Here is a 13,961-nt window from a genome sequence, read left to right as displayed (position 1 = left end):
GACTGCCCTCTGCCGTCCTGCCCCCTCCTGCCTTTGCTCCTGTGGGCTTCCCCGTGTGGCACTCCACTCTTGCTCACCACTTAGGGCCATCCACACTTCAGGACCTAGCTTAGATCCTTCCACTGCCACAAAGCTGGTCCACAAGCTCCTGCACTGCAGGGGCAGTTATGTTTTATATGTATTTAATAATTATCTGACTATTTCAATAGTACTGTATGGGGTAGAATGGGATGGGATTTTGAATTCAAAGGTAAATAATATCCTTAACTTGCTCTGAGAGGAGCTGAGCATACAGGGGCCAAAGGGAGGTGTCTTTGTATGGGGTAGAAGGAAGGAGAAGGGAACTAACATTTCTGGAGCACCTACATGGGCCAGGAACTGTGCTGGGCCATTGAAGATTCTGTCTTATTTAACGCTCTTCACCTTCTGAGCTGGGCATTTCTACCTCTGTTGTGATTTTCTCAAAATCACCTAACAACAGGATTGAAACCCAGTGAGGTCCACAACACAGCCTCTGGGCTCCACACCACCCCACCCGGCCTCCTATGGTGTCAGGTGGGGCTGGGGCGGGTCAGTGAGTTGGGTATTGGCTGTCTCCATACCCTGTCCCTGTGCGTGCTAGCAGGTGGGCTGTTCCTCCTGGGCTGAGGGCAGATGGTGAAAGGCTCTGCCCAGTGGAGGTCCTCATTTGGGCTCTGCTCCCCAGGTAGGGGATGAGCCCCTGTAGGGGAGCTGTGTTTCTCTGTTCTCCTGGGGCCAGGAAACAGGATCTCAACAGTCTTCCTGCTTGTCTTCAGCAATTTCAGGAAGACTTCTGAGGCCAAATTGCTGTTTCCTGTTGAACTCACTTTCAAAGGCACAGAACAATTCTTGGCATGCTTTTTAAATAAAGTGTAAAATACACATAAAACAAAATTTACTATCTTAACCATTTTTAAGTGTGCAGTTCAGTGGCATTAAGTATGTTCACGTTGTTGTGTAACCATCACCACCATTCCTCTCCAGAACTTTCTTCATCTTGCCTAACTGAAACTTACTAACAGCTCCCATTTCCCCTTGCCCTCCTCCTAAACCCCTGGCAACCACCCTTTTATTTTCTGTCTCTACAAATTTGATAACTCTGTGTACCTCATATGAATCGAATCATACAGTATACTTTTGTGACTGACTTCTTTCACTTGGCACAATGTCTTCAAGATTCACCCACATTGGAGCATGTATCAGAATTTCCTTCTTTTTAAGGCTGAATAATATTCCATTGTATGAATATACCACATTTTTTGTGAAACAGGAGAGCTTACATAAAAATCATATACACAAAACACCTTCTGATTCATTCTAAGCTTTCCCACTGGATGTTTCACAGGTCAGTCAATTTCCCATTGAGTCCAGACCCCCTAAAGAGGCACCCACAGTGCAGAGAGCAAGCTCCTCCTGAACAGGTGCCATCAACAGGAACTGCTGCTACTCAGGCTTGAATGAATGTCCAAGGCCTGAGTGACTAAGCAGTGAGGCTGGCTTCCCAGGTGGTTCAGAAGGCCAGTTCTTTCATCAGCTGATAAACTCTGGAATCCACTTGAAATCCATGTAGGTTGTTGGCATCACCCTGCAGCCTCATGGCCAGGCCCCCTAGGATTTGTAGGCAGAGAGACATGCTGCTGCTTCAGTAGAAGGTTCGTGTCCCTTAACCCTCTATGCTTTCTTATATGTTACTTACTCCAGTCGGCCAGCCCTGGGAGACCTGTCATCTGCATGGTTGTATTCACCATCATTCAGGGCATCATCTTCATACAGGGTCCTGGCCAGGACCAACCAGAACTTGTCACCGAAGTCTACTGGGCAGATCTGAATGTTTACATCTAAGATTAGGTCCATCTTGACTCGCTCTCACAGTGCAGTTGGGACACTTGGTCAAACTTCTTGCCATCCAGGTCAGTGTCTTTCACATGAAAAATATCCTCACACCCGATACCTGCCCCGGTGAGGGGGCCACAGGAATAGCAGAGAGGCTGAATGCATGACCACCACTAGGGGTGACACACCCTCTCTTGTGGAGGAAAGGAGAGGAGAGGGGAAAGGAGCCCCTAGAGCACAGCGAGGGATCCACGTTGTGTTTACCCATCCATCTCTGGATCCTTGGGTTGCTCCTGCCTTTGGCTATGGACATGGGTGTGCAAGTACTTATCTGTGTCCCTGCTTTCAGTTACTTTGGGTACATACTAAGAAGTGGTATTGCTGGATCGTATGGTAATTCTTTTGAGGACCCTTCATCTGTTTTCCAGAGCAACTGTACCATTTTACATTCCCACCAACAGTGCACAAAATTCTCCACACCCTCACTGACACTGCTTTATTGATAATAGCCATCCTAATAGGTGTGAAGTGGCTGCATACTTTTTGGGGGTGTATTATTAAGCACCCACATAGGTTCAGGACTGTTCAGAATCTAAGTGAAGGACATGTATCTGGAAGAAGGCAGAGCTTTGCTACCCTGGGGAGCATGTTCATTTTTCAGCACTCCATGTTTGCTAGACGATACTGCATGGTGGTGGTTATACAAAATTGCTTTGTTGGGAGGGAGGGTGTCCACCTAACCTTATGGATTTAGAGACAGTGATAGAACAGAGGGACTTGAGGGATCACTTGTGGCTTGGTGACAGCAGAAATTACAGCCCTCAGTTGGGCTGGTAGCATTCTTTGTCTTAGCTCTTAATGAATAGCTGTCCTCCAGGAGATGTCTTTTATCTCTGGGCAGTTCACTGCCCTGGGCACCGCAGTCAGGCAGGTTGCAGTGTGATGGGGTGGGGGAGGCAGGACAGCCTGCCAGGGCCTCTGAGTGCCTGCCCTGATTTGGTGGTGCTGGGGGTGTGTGAGACACAGTCGCTGCTCTCAGGGAGTTTCCACTGAGAGGGAAATAGACGCATCATTTCAGGGTCCAGGGCGAGTCCCTGAAAGAAGTGGGGACAAGGCCCTATGGGAGGCCCAGAACAGAGAAGGCAGGTTCCTGAGAGGCATTGTCTGAACTTGGTTTTAAATGGTGAGTAGGAGCTGGCCAGAAAGAGAGAAGGGAGTTGGAGGAGGGAACAAGCCCTTCTGCTGTCATTGAACTTCATCCAACACATGCTCTTGTTTGGGAGAATATTCCAAGTGGTCTTGCATTTCAAGCCTTGATAGATTTAGGGAGGAGATGAAATGGAATCTTCCTCAGAGCTCTACAAATGGATGGAGGCAGGTAAAAGAGATGTGACCAGCCTTTTGGGGATGGCCTCCTGCAAGCACCATTGCATCCCCATTGTCCTGGTTGCAAGGCTGCCTTTGAGAGAGGTGCACACATCCTCCCTGCCTTCCTGCAGGGCTGGCAGAGGAGGAGGTGGCACCCTGGGGTAGTCTAGGGGCCTTCCCACAGCTGGCCAGCTCTCAAAGCCTGTACTCCACCATTTCTCTAGTCCAGAGGCACCTTCTTTTGTACCAGCTGTTTGCCTTCCAGTGAATGGGTATTGACATGTATACCCACTGTTATTTAAAAATTAGACAATAAGAAGTGGATTTTGTATAAAGTGGGAGTTGCCACTTCCCCAACTCCACTCTCCTCCCCAGAGGCAACCCTGTCAGCTGCTGAGCGTGTGGTCCTTGTTCCATGAAGTGTCTTTTTACGACAAGGTCCTATGATGGGTTTCATTTTACAACTCGCTTTTGTTATACCATTCTATATTCTGGGGCTCTCTCCTTCCATGGCAGCATATTTAGATCTTCCCCATTGCGTGTAGCACTCCACAGAGTGAATATATGATTTATACAGCCATTCTCCTTCTGTGAGGCAGTTTTGTCCTTATAAACGGTGCTGTAACAACATATCTTTGTACACTCATACATTTCTTTGGTTTAGGTTCCCAGAAGTAAAAACTTAGGCCGGACTATAGGAGCATTTACAATTTTGATAAAGACTGCCAGCTTGCCCTCCAAAAAGGTGTTCTGCTTTAGACTCACCAGCACAGCCTAACAGGACTTGTTTTCCCTTCTCCCTCATCACTGCTGGGTATCTTTTATATTTCTTCACATCTGAGGAGGGAAAAAGCATTTGGCTGTTGGTGGTCCATGCTCCCTAACAGAAAGCCATCCCTGAGACCTGCAGATGAAAGCTCCCCGCCTCCAGCCAGCCTCCTTCCTGAGCACCACACTCTGTGGAAGTGCAGAGTGGCAGATGCCTGCTGGCGGGGCCGCAGAGATGCACTGCTCCTCTCTGTCCTTGGCCTCCCTATGCCCTGTCTCAGGCCAGCCAGGACATTTGCTTTTCGTGTTGAATTTTTTCCTAGAATTCGTTTGGTCACCCTTTCCCAGCTGGCTTTCCTATGAACTATGTCAGTGCCTCACTTCGTTGCTGCATCTGCCTGCCAGCTCTGTGGGACCCACATCTTTCTACTGCTGCTCAGGGCTAGCAGCCTCTGACACCCACACTCACACTCCCTGCATGTTCCTGGTGAACATTAGTCATGAGAGTCCGTGCGGCCTCCCTCCTTGTCACTAACCCAATAAGATACTATAATTCAGGTGTTCTGTACATCCTTTAATTAGGGTCAGAATAGAGGAGTAAAAACACGATTTCCCCCGAATCTAATGAACATTCTCAGAAACTGGATTTTAGATTTGGTTCCCTGCCAGAGAGCTGTAAAGAGGGTGGGTGAGGAGGGCACTGCCATTTCTTGGGGGCTGCTGGTCAGTTTCCTTGCAGGAACCCAAGGCATGATGGTATTTTCTCTGATTTACAGTGAGGCTGAGTCACATGCCAGAGACCCTCTGCCCCCCGCAACCAGGGACTTAAGTGGCAAAGCCCAGACTTGAACCCAGGTTTGCCCTGCACTATGGTACTCCCCCTCTTCATAGCTTGGCTCCAAGCAGATTCATCCTGCAGATCTTCCTTCCTGGTGGGCCTCATGGAGCCGTTGGGCATCTGGAAGAAGGACCTGTGCCTTTTCCCCCACCTTCCCCTGCATACCTGCACTCTGGCCTGGGCTTCCCAGGTTTTGCAGTGTCCTTTCTTTCCTGGGGACCACCTTTATATGCTGACATATCCAGGAGCCACCTATACTGTTATTTATGGAGTATTTTCTTTATATTGAGTCACTCTTTTTTTACTTGGGCAAATTTACCTTCATGGGCTTTTTTCACTGCTCTAAGTAGAAAACCAATTTCACTTGGCGTCAGTCCAAAGTAACATACAGATAATAAAAAGAAATGAATACAGTGAAATCAAAACAGCAATCCTAGCTGGGTCCTGCAGTCTTCAAAAGCTCCCAGGGATGGCCCGCTCCTTATTAGAACAGGCAGCATTCACAGTGTTGGAATAGCCACACCGGGGAGAGGCAGGAGAGTCTCAAGGTAACTGATTCAGTGGATTGAGCACCCCTTCCCAGCCTGCTCAATGCCACCTTTGAGGAATGCTCCTCCAGCTTCTGGCCACTGCCTGCCTCCAGGCCTTTGCTTCTGCCTTTGGCTCCATTAGGATGGCTCTCCTCTTCCTCTCTTGCTCACGTGGTGAGGTTCTATTCCTCCTGCAAGGTGAGGCTCAAATGCCACACTTACTGAGACATGGCCTCTGATGACAGAGCCACTGTGTCCTCACCCCAGGTGCTCTGATTACTCCCTGGGACCCTTTCCATATGTCCGTCCTGGCGCAAGTCAGACTGAAGAGCAGGCCTCTGTGTATTTATTCCGTGAGACTCTGAGCTGTGGGAAGGGGTGCTTATTCTTCTGACTCAGTTGGGAGCCCCTGTGGGCTGAAACAGGCTCTTGTCAGAGCTTCAGCCTCAGGCTCTGCTCCTCTCTGCACTGGCCCCTCTGCTGTGAGCTCGGTGCTCAGGCGATGTTGCTGGTGAGCTGGGTATTCTGGCATGCATTCACAACTGCCACCCCCGACTCCAGAGCAGCCACTAGCATGGGGAAGATGCAGGTGCGGACACTCCAGGTGGCAGGGGGCAAGAGCAGCTGCTGGGGTAGAAGGCACCTCTGGGAGGAATGCTTGGTATGGAGGGTTCCCAGCTGTATGAAAGCCAGTACCTCTGAAGATGCCCCTGGGGCCATGATATTCCCTTGGCTTTGACCTGCTTTGGCTTCCTGGCTCCAGCTCCCCGCTCATCCGGTCTTTGGGACAGCCTCCTCTTCGCGTGGCCCCCTCTGGTGTTTCGGCCCCTGCCTGACACTGGCTTTTTGGCTTTGGCCACTGCTCACTGCTCACAGGCCTGGCTCTGGACTCCTGCCTCCCTGCCAGGATCAGCATGCTCACATCTCATGACCTGTCCAGCTTTGGTCCAGAGGTCTATGGGAGGGAGGTTGTGTGTCCAGGGTGAGGTGGCCAGTGGCTGAGGGAGAGCCAGGTGCTCCCGAGGGCTCCTGTCATCCTCCATCCACTCTGCGGACCTCACTCTTCCCTGGGAGTGGTGTAGACTGCAGGGAAGAGCTGCAAGCTGCTGAGCAAGCGGTGCCCTGGGGCTGCACTGAGGAAGGGCACCTTTTCCTAATTTGCCCAAAACTCTGTATGGGCTGGCAGCAACCCTGGAGAGCTGTGGCCTACCCCTGCTGGACTCCATACCTACTCCAGGGTAGGGACTAGGGGCATTCATCTTGGAAGCCGAGTGCCCAACACTTCTAGTCTCAATGAAAGGTGGATGAATAGAATTTAGTTCAGTTGGTTTTTTGAAATGAAACTGTTAGGCTAGGGAACTTGATGAAAGACAAATACACTGCCATGACACACAGGCACTTAATGTCCCTGAGCCTCAGTTTCTTCATTGTGACCACTGCATATCTCTTAGCTCAAGTTGGATAATGCATGTAAAGCACTTGACTCACTAAGTGTTTTTTCCCTCCCTCAAAAATGTTTCTGAAATGAATGAATTTGGAAGGTATATGCTGAGAGAGTAATTGTTTTTTTTAATGGAACACAAATTTTTATTTATTTTAATAGTCAAACTCTCATGCTGCAGCAAAGTTGTGATAAATTACAACACGTATGCCTTCTGGAAAGAAAAAACTTTGAAATCATACAAACTTCAATTTGAGTCTCAGTTCCACTAACCTCCTTGAGTGTCAGCTTCCTCATCTGTAAAATGGGGATAATAGTTCTACTTTTAAAACTGTGTATGTGGCATTAAATGAGATACTTGATTGAGCTGCCATCAGACTGGGCATACCACAGACTGGGCAGCTTAAAGAATAGGCCTTACGAGAATGAAACTGGATCACTGTCTAACCCCATACACAAAAGTAAATTTGAAATGGATCAAAGACCTGAATGTAAGTCATGAAACCATAAAACTCTTAGAAAAAAACATAGGCAAAAATCTCTTGGACATAAACATGAGTGACTTCTTCATGAACATATCTCCCCAGGCAAGGGAAACAAAATAAAAAATGAACAAGTGGGACTATATCAAGCTGAAAAGCTTCTGTACAGCAAAGGACACCATCAATAGAACAAAAAGGTACCCTACAGTATGGAAGAATATATTCATAAATGACAGATCTGATAAAGGGTTGACATCCAAAATATATAAAGAGCTCACACACCTCAACAAACAAAAAGCAAATAATCCAATTAATAAATGGGCAGAGGAGCTGAACAGACAGTTCTCCAAAGAAGAAATTCAGATGGCCAACACACACATGAAAAGATGCTCCACATCGCTAGTTATCAGAGAAATGCAAATTAAAACCACAATGCGATATCACCTCACACCAGTAAGGATGGCTACCATCCAGAAGACAAACAACAAATGTTGGTGAGGTTGTGGAGAAAGGGGAACCCTCCTACACTGCTGGTGGGAATGTAAATTAGTTCAACCATTGTGGAAAGCAGTATCTCGAGGTTCCTCAAAAAACTAAAAATAGAAATACCATTTGACCCAGGAATTCCACTCCCAGGAATTTACCCTAAGAATGCAGGAATCCCAGTTTCAAAAAGACATATATACCCCTGTGTTTATCACAGCACTATTTACAGCAGCCAAGAAATGGAAGCAACCTAAGTGTCCATCAGTAGATGGATGGATAAAGAAGATGTGGTACATATACACAATGGAATATTATTCAGCCATAAGAAGAAAACAAATCCTACAATTTGCAACAACATGGATGGAGCTAGAGGGTATTATGCTCAGTGAAATAAGCCAGGTGGAAAAAGACAAGTACCAAATGATTTCACTCATCTGTGGAGTATAAGAACAAAGAAAAACTGAAGGAACAAAACAGCAGCAGACTCACAGAACCCAAGAATGGACTAACAGTTAGCAAAGGGAAAGGGACTGGGCAGGAGGGGTGGAAGGGAGGGATAAGGGTGGGGAAAAAGAAAGGGGGCATTACGATTAACAGGTATAATGTGGGGAGGGCATGGGGAGGGCTGTACAACACACAGAAGACAAATAGTGATTCTACAGCATCTGACTATGCTGATGGACAGTGACTGTAATGGGGTATGTGGGGGGGACTTGGTGAAGGGGGGAGCCTAGTAAACATAATGTTCTTCATGTAATTGTAGATTAATGATAAAAAACAAACAAAAAATTTCAATGGGAGGAAAGAACAGAAGAGAAAAAAAAAGCCCTTACTTTGTTACTGTTCTGGAGGCTGGAAGGCAAAGATCCAGGTGCCAGCAGGTCTGGTTTCTCCTGAGGGCTTTCTTCTCGGCTTGCGAAGGGCTGCCTTCTTGCTGTGTCCTCACATAGGCTGACTCTGTTCACACACATCCCTGGTGTCTCAGTGTCCATGTTTCCTCTTACAGGGACACCAGTCAGATTAGAATAGGGCCCCTTTAATGGCTTCATTTTACTTTAATCACTTCTTTAAAGAGCCTATCTCCAAATATAGTCACATTTAATGTATGAGTTGGAGGACGGGGGCACACATATGATTTAGCCCAAACCATTTGCAAAATAGAGAGCTCAGTGGATGATGCCCAGCTCTTCCTATTTAACTTGGTGTTCTTGAGTTCTTCACTGTTCCTTGTGGTAGATTGTATCTTGTGTGTATTGTGTGTAGTTGTCCTGACAGCTGGTAGTGGTGTTATGTATCTTCCTAACCCCCAGGTACTTTCTGTTAAAATTAGACCAATATGGGAGGGAGGCTCACACTTAGAGAGCAAAGCAGGCCTCCCAGCTTCTGGACCCACAGTACCAGTCAAGGTCGGTAACTCATTGTTCACAAAACCCAGACTTGACTTTATAAAGGTAGCCAAGGATTACGATTAAATGTGTAAAACTCAATGTGGGAAGGAAATCTAACAAAGTGCTAATAAAAATTGAGTAAGTGAAATATGGTAAGTAAAAGAAGCCAGACACAAAAGGCCACGAGATATGTGATTCCATTTATATGAAATGTCCAGGATAGGCCAATTTATATGTAGAGAAAGTAGATTAGTGGTTGTGGGGGACTGGGATGAGGGGGAACTGGGAAGTGACTGCTAATGGGTACAGGGTTTCTTTTGGATTGATAAAGATATTCTGGAATAAGATAGTGGTGATGGTTGCACAACTCCGTGAATATACCAAAGCCCACTGAATTCTACACTTCAGAGGGTGAATTTTATGGTATGTGAATTATATATCAATAAAGCTGCTATTAAAGATTGAATTAGGGTGGTGGCAGGCTTATGTGAATGGCTTTTCTTCTTTTCTCTGTTCCTCAAGTTTCCTGTAATTACTTTTTTAAGTGGAAAAACCCATAGTACTACATTTCATGAGATCCAGTTTTGTGTGGTGCTGAATTATAGCAATGCAAAGGAAATCTCCATGAAGTATTAAGTGTCACAACCACTGAGTAAGATTTACAGGCCTATAGATAGAGGGAAAATGGGTTTGTATGTGATGAAGCTTAATAATGAGTTTGATTCACTGTAATGTGGTCTCTGAAGAGAGGGCCTGCCTGCTTATCAATAGCAGATCTGTGGTTGGTGGCAGTCTTAGCTTTTTATTGTCTGATGGAGTCCAGCTGGTGTTGGGCATTGAAAACCATGATTGCTTTGATGTGTGTGTGTTCTCTCCAAGAACTGCTAGTTCCTAGTTTGACATTGTTTTGAATCCAATGCTGAGAGATTTCTGAGCCATATATATTTTTAATGTGTGTTAAATAATTCATCTAGAACCTGTGTGTGTGTGTGTGTGTGTGTGTGTGTGTGTGTGTGTGTGTGTTTTAACATTGGTGGCTATCTCACTTCCAATTTGACTGTTTCTACCCAATTTTTAACCTTGTTGGTCCTATAGGCATTCTGTTTTTTGGCTGATGACATAAAATCATCTTTGAAAGAAAAGCTAAAGACTTTTGCAATATTTTTTGCCAGTTTCTGCTTTAAATCTGCCCTTTGGTATTTGCAAAGGTCAGATGAGCTATTTTGGTGTCCACAGCCCTGATTAATGGGGAATCATACATTCCCATTGGCCCCCGAGGATGAAGGATTAGCGTGGCAGCAGCGGCGACGGCGGGCAGCATCTGCTGTAATGTCAGAAGCATGGTGTTGGGAATTGCAGGAGCAGCAGGCCCATGAAAAATAGAGGAGGAGGGAAGCTCCTCTAGCACTAGCCCCTGATGAGTTTTTCTCCATTTGCAATCATGCAGACATCTCTGGGAGCATTTGTTCTCCTCCATTAAGCCTTGTCGCTAAGAATTTCATATGGAGAGCCATAAGTACCCTTTTCCTGGGAGGGCTGTGGGCCTTGTGTGCAAGTCTCTTGTCACCCCGCCAGAAGGTTCTTCAGGTCCCTGAGAATCCTCATGTTTGTGTTCAGCTTTTCACCCCTCCTTGTAGGAGACATTGGTTTTATTCTAAGCTAAATAAAAATTGTTATGTTGGCTCTCAGATTTTTGCACAAGGAGCAGGTGCCTGGTGCACAGAGGAGAATAACTGAATATGGGGATATCTTTCCCCACCCAGGAGCAGATGGTCTGCATAAGTTCATTTTTGAACTTTTTATGCTTCTGAGACACCAAATCTCTGATCCCACAGATCATAAATATTCTTTAGGTTTGCAGCCATGGAGGTACGGGGAGTGTCAAGCTGTCTTTACCATTTTCCATTTACCTTGAACTTTTGGAAGAAACTGTTGCAGCATTTTTAGGTGCTAAGTAAGCCTCCTGCAGCAGTGGACTTTGCAGATATGTGAAGGGCCCTGCAGCAAATCGGCCTCAGCCAAGGTCAGGAAGGAGCCCTCTGCTCTGTGTCCCACAGTCCCCACCTGTCTACTTGCGGAATAGCTCTCCCAGCAGCCGCTTCATACCAGGCATTGTGATGGCTAGCACAGCCCTGCCTGCCTGCCCAGGGGCTGCAATTTTAAGTCATTAACAGTGATAATGTTGCCAGGCAGCTGCACCTGGGGAGGTCTCCCCCTGTGCACTGGGTGAGACCTCAATCTGAACTAGGCAGGGTTGTTGACTCTGATTGAGAAAGAACAGGTCCGACTAGTGTAGGTAAGGAAGGAATTCATTAAAGTGAGAGTAGCAGTGGCTGCGCAGGCAACAGAGAGCAAGGAAGAACAGAGGGAGGAAAGAGAAGTTCATTGAACCCTTCTCAGCATAGGGCAGATCCCTTGCCAACTCCTAAAGTCAGGTCACCTCGTATCCAGTGTCTGCTTGATCTACACAGCATGGGAACGAAGCCCTTGCCACACCAGGATTTGGGGGAGCCACAGAGAACTGCATGGAGTGAGATTATGTTCTGAGAACGTCCCAAAGCAAAGAAAGGAGGTTTTCCGGCAGGCTGCTTGCAATGTGTTTTTTCATATATAACAACAATAATAGTATCATACACAGCAGAAATAGTAGTGTGACTCCATTTGGGTTCCTGGACCCAATTCCAGTGTGTGTGTGGTTGGGGGAGGGAGTCTTCCTGTATACACACCACCAAGTAATTCTTGAACACCAACAGGATGTCTGACAACTCAGCTCATTCTGACGCTGTCTGCCCAGAGACAGCACCAGACTCCCCAGGGTAAGGGCTCCATCCTGCAGGACTGCCCTCCACCCCTACTCCAGAGGCCAGGGGCAAGCCCCAGGCTGTTTGTTGTGCTTGCCACCTACTGGCTACAGATTGGAGGTTTCAATAACCCTCGCTTTAGGTCCAACTCATTTGCTAGGGCAGTTCACAGAACTCAGGAAAACACTTAGAAACCAGTTTAATAAAGGATGCTGTAAAGAATACAGGTTAACAACCAGATGAAGAGATGCAGAGGGCAAGGTCCCAAAGAAAGGAGCTTCTGTCCTCATGGAGCTTATGGCCTGGCTTGATGGCACATGGAAGCTTTCAGGTTCCCTAAGCGTAGAAGCTGTCTCTGCTAGAGAAGCAGGATCCAAGAAAGCAAAAAGCTGTTCCCAGGGGTGTTTGTGAGGGCTTCACTCCATAGTCATGATTAACTAAATCATTGGCCATTGGTTGATTCAGCCTCCCTGCCCTTGGGTGGGGTCCAAAAGTCTCTCATGAATATGACCAAACACCCATTTCACCTTTAAGATTGCAGTGTCTTCAGGAACTGTGAATTAAGACCAAATATGCCTGGAAAGTATGTATTTGGTCATATGAATGACCAAATATCTATTCCTTATGACTCATTATTACTACTAATGAGCATGATGGTACAGCTGCTGTCCTGTCTGGGTCGCCCAGGGAACAGGAACTGGCAAGCCCAAATCAGAGGTGCAGCAGTCCTTCCCTGCTTGTTGGAAGAAGAACAGAAAATGAAGACTTGTGCTTAAGTTTAGAAAAGTGAATGAAATAGCAAAGTGACAGAGACATTTACCGCTGGAGGTGGGGGTTGGAGAGTTCTTGTCTTTATCATGGGAAAGAGTTCAGAGACAAGCGCGATCAGCTTATGCAACAAGAAAGTTTATTCAATTTAAGATAGTTCACACTTAGACGGGAGTGCCGGCAACCTCAGAGAGGAGGCGCGCTTAAAACAGGATTTGTGTCTTTTAAGGATTTCAAGAATGGGCAAAGGGTGGAGGGGGGCTTCGTACGCTTCACATGTGGTCTCATAGTGTCTGTCTCTGGTGAGAGACATTATATCATCATACATACATAATCTTTTGCTAGATATCTGTAAAATAAACTTAACACAAGGATTTATTGATCCTGTTCTTCTCCAAGATAACAGTTACCCTCAAGCAGTGGAGACATACCATTTAGGGCTACTTGCCCTGCCTTAAGGTAGGGTCAGTTGTTGGCTAATCACCATAAAATGTGTTAAGGAATCTTACTTCCTAACTCCCTGGTTTTAAAATGGAATCTTAGCCTTCAGATGGAGCCCCTCCTGTTCTTACTATACTATTTATATCTCAGCATTTTTCATCATAGGCAGGAAAAGTTAATCATGATGCTTGTCAGATGTCCCTGCCCTGCCTCAGTAATAGCCACCTTGTGTTGATCACCTGTTGTAATGATGGGGAGCGATGAGGCGTGGCCTCTCCCCACCCCAGAGCCCACATTCTTATTGCGAGGCAGACACACAAACAAGCGGCAGACACACAAACAAGCGAAGCATGGAGGTGTCCTGATAACAGAGGGGTGTGCGCTGGGCTGGGGCAGATTGGGGAGGTGACGGCTGAGCTGATCTCCAGCAGGAGTTTATAGGGAGAGCTCTGGGCATGCTAAAAAGAGATTACATCAGAGAAAAGGTGCCATGTGTGAGGCAGCTAGACCCCAGGCCTTGGTGTCTACATGGCAACCTGGCCAGAGAGGAGGGGGCACTAAAGGCTGGTTAGCAGCAGTCACCCTGAGAGTAGGTCGAGAGTGTAGATGTTACCTGGAGTTAATGGGGAGCGGGGGCAGGAAGGCATGGGATGTGTTTCTGCTTGGGGAAGATCATCTTGGGGTAGTGAGGAGGAGGGTGGGCACAGCTGGCAGAAGTCATGCCAGCGAGGGGCTGCAGGAGCAATGCAAAAGAGCAGAGGCTGCAGGGCCCAGCCTGCGCAGCCCCTGCCCGCAC

General features: G+C 47.0%; 1 protein-coding gene and 1 pseudogene across 4 annotated transcripts in view; one reads left to right on the top strand and one right to left on the bottom strand.

The window, feature by feature from the left end:
* TOM1L2 (target of myb1 like 2 membrane trafficking protein) overlaps positions 1-13,961 on the top strand; it is a 147,772-nt gene that overhangs the window by 17,754 nt on the left and 116,057 nt on the right. The gene's annotated exons all lie outside the window — the stretch shown is intronic.
* LOC108400990 (DNA-directed RNA polymerases I, II, and III subunit RPABC3-like) lies at positions 104-8,290 on the bottom strand (annotated as a pseudogene).

This window comes from Manis javanica, chromosome 4 (assembly GCF_040802235.1).
Source record: "Manis javanica isolate MJ-LG chromosome 4, MJ_LKY, whole genome shotgun sequence".
Lineage (NCBI taxonomy): Eukaryota > Metazoa > Chordata > Mammalia > Pholidota > Manidae > Manis > Manis javanica.
The sequence above is the reverse complement of the archived record's forward strand: the minus strand, read 5'-3'. Positions and strand labels throughout refer to the sequence as shown.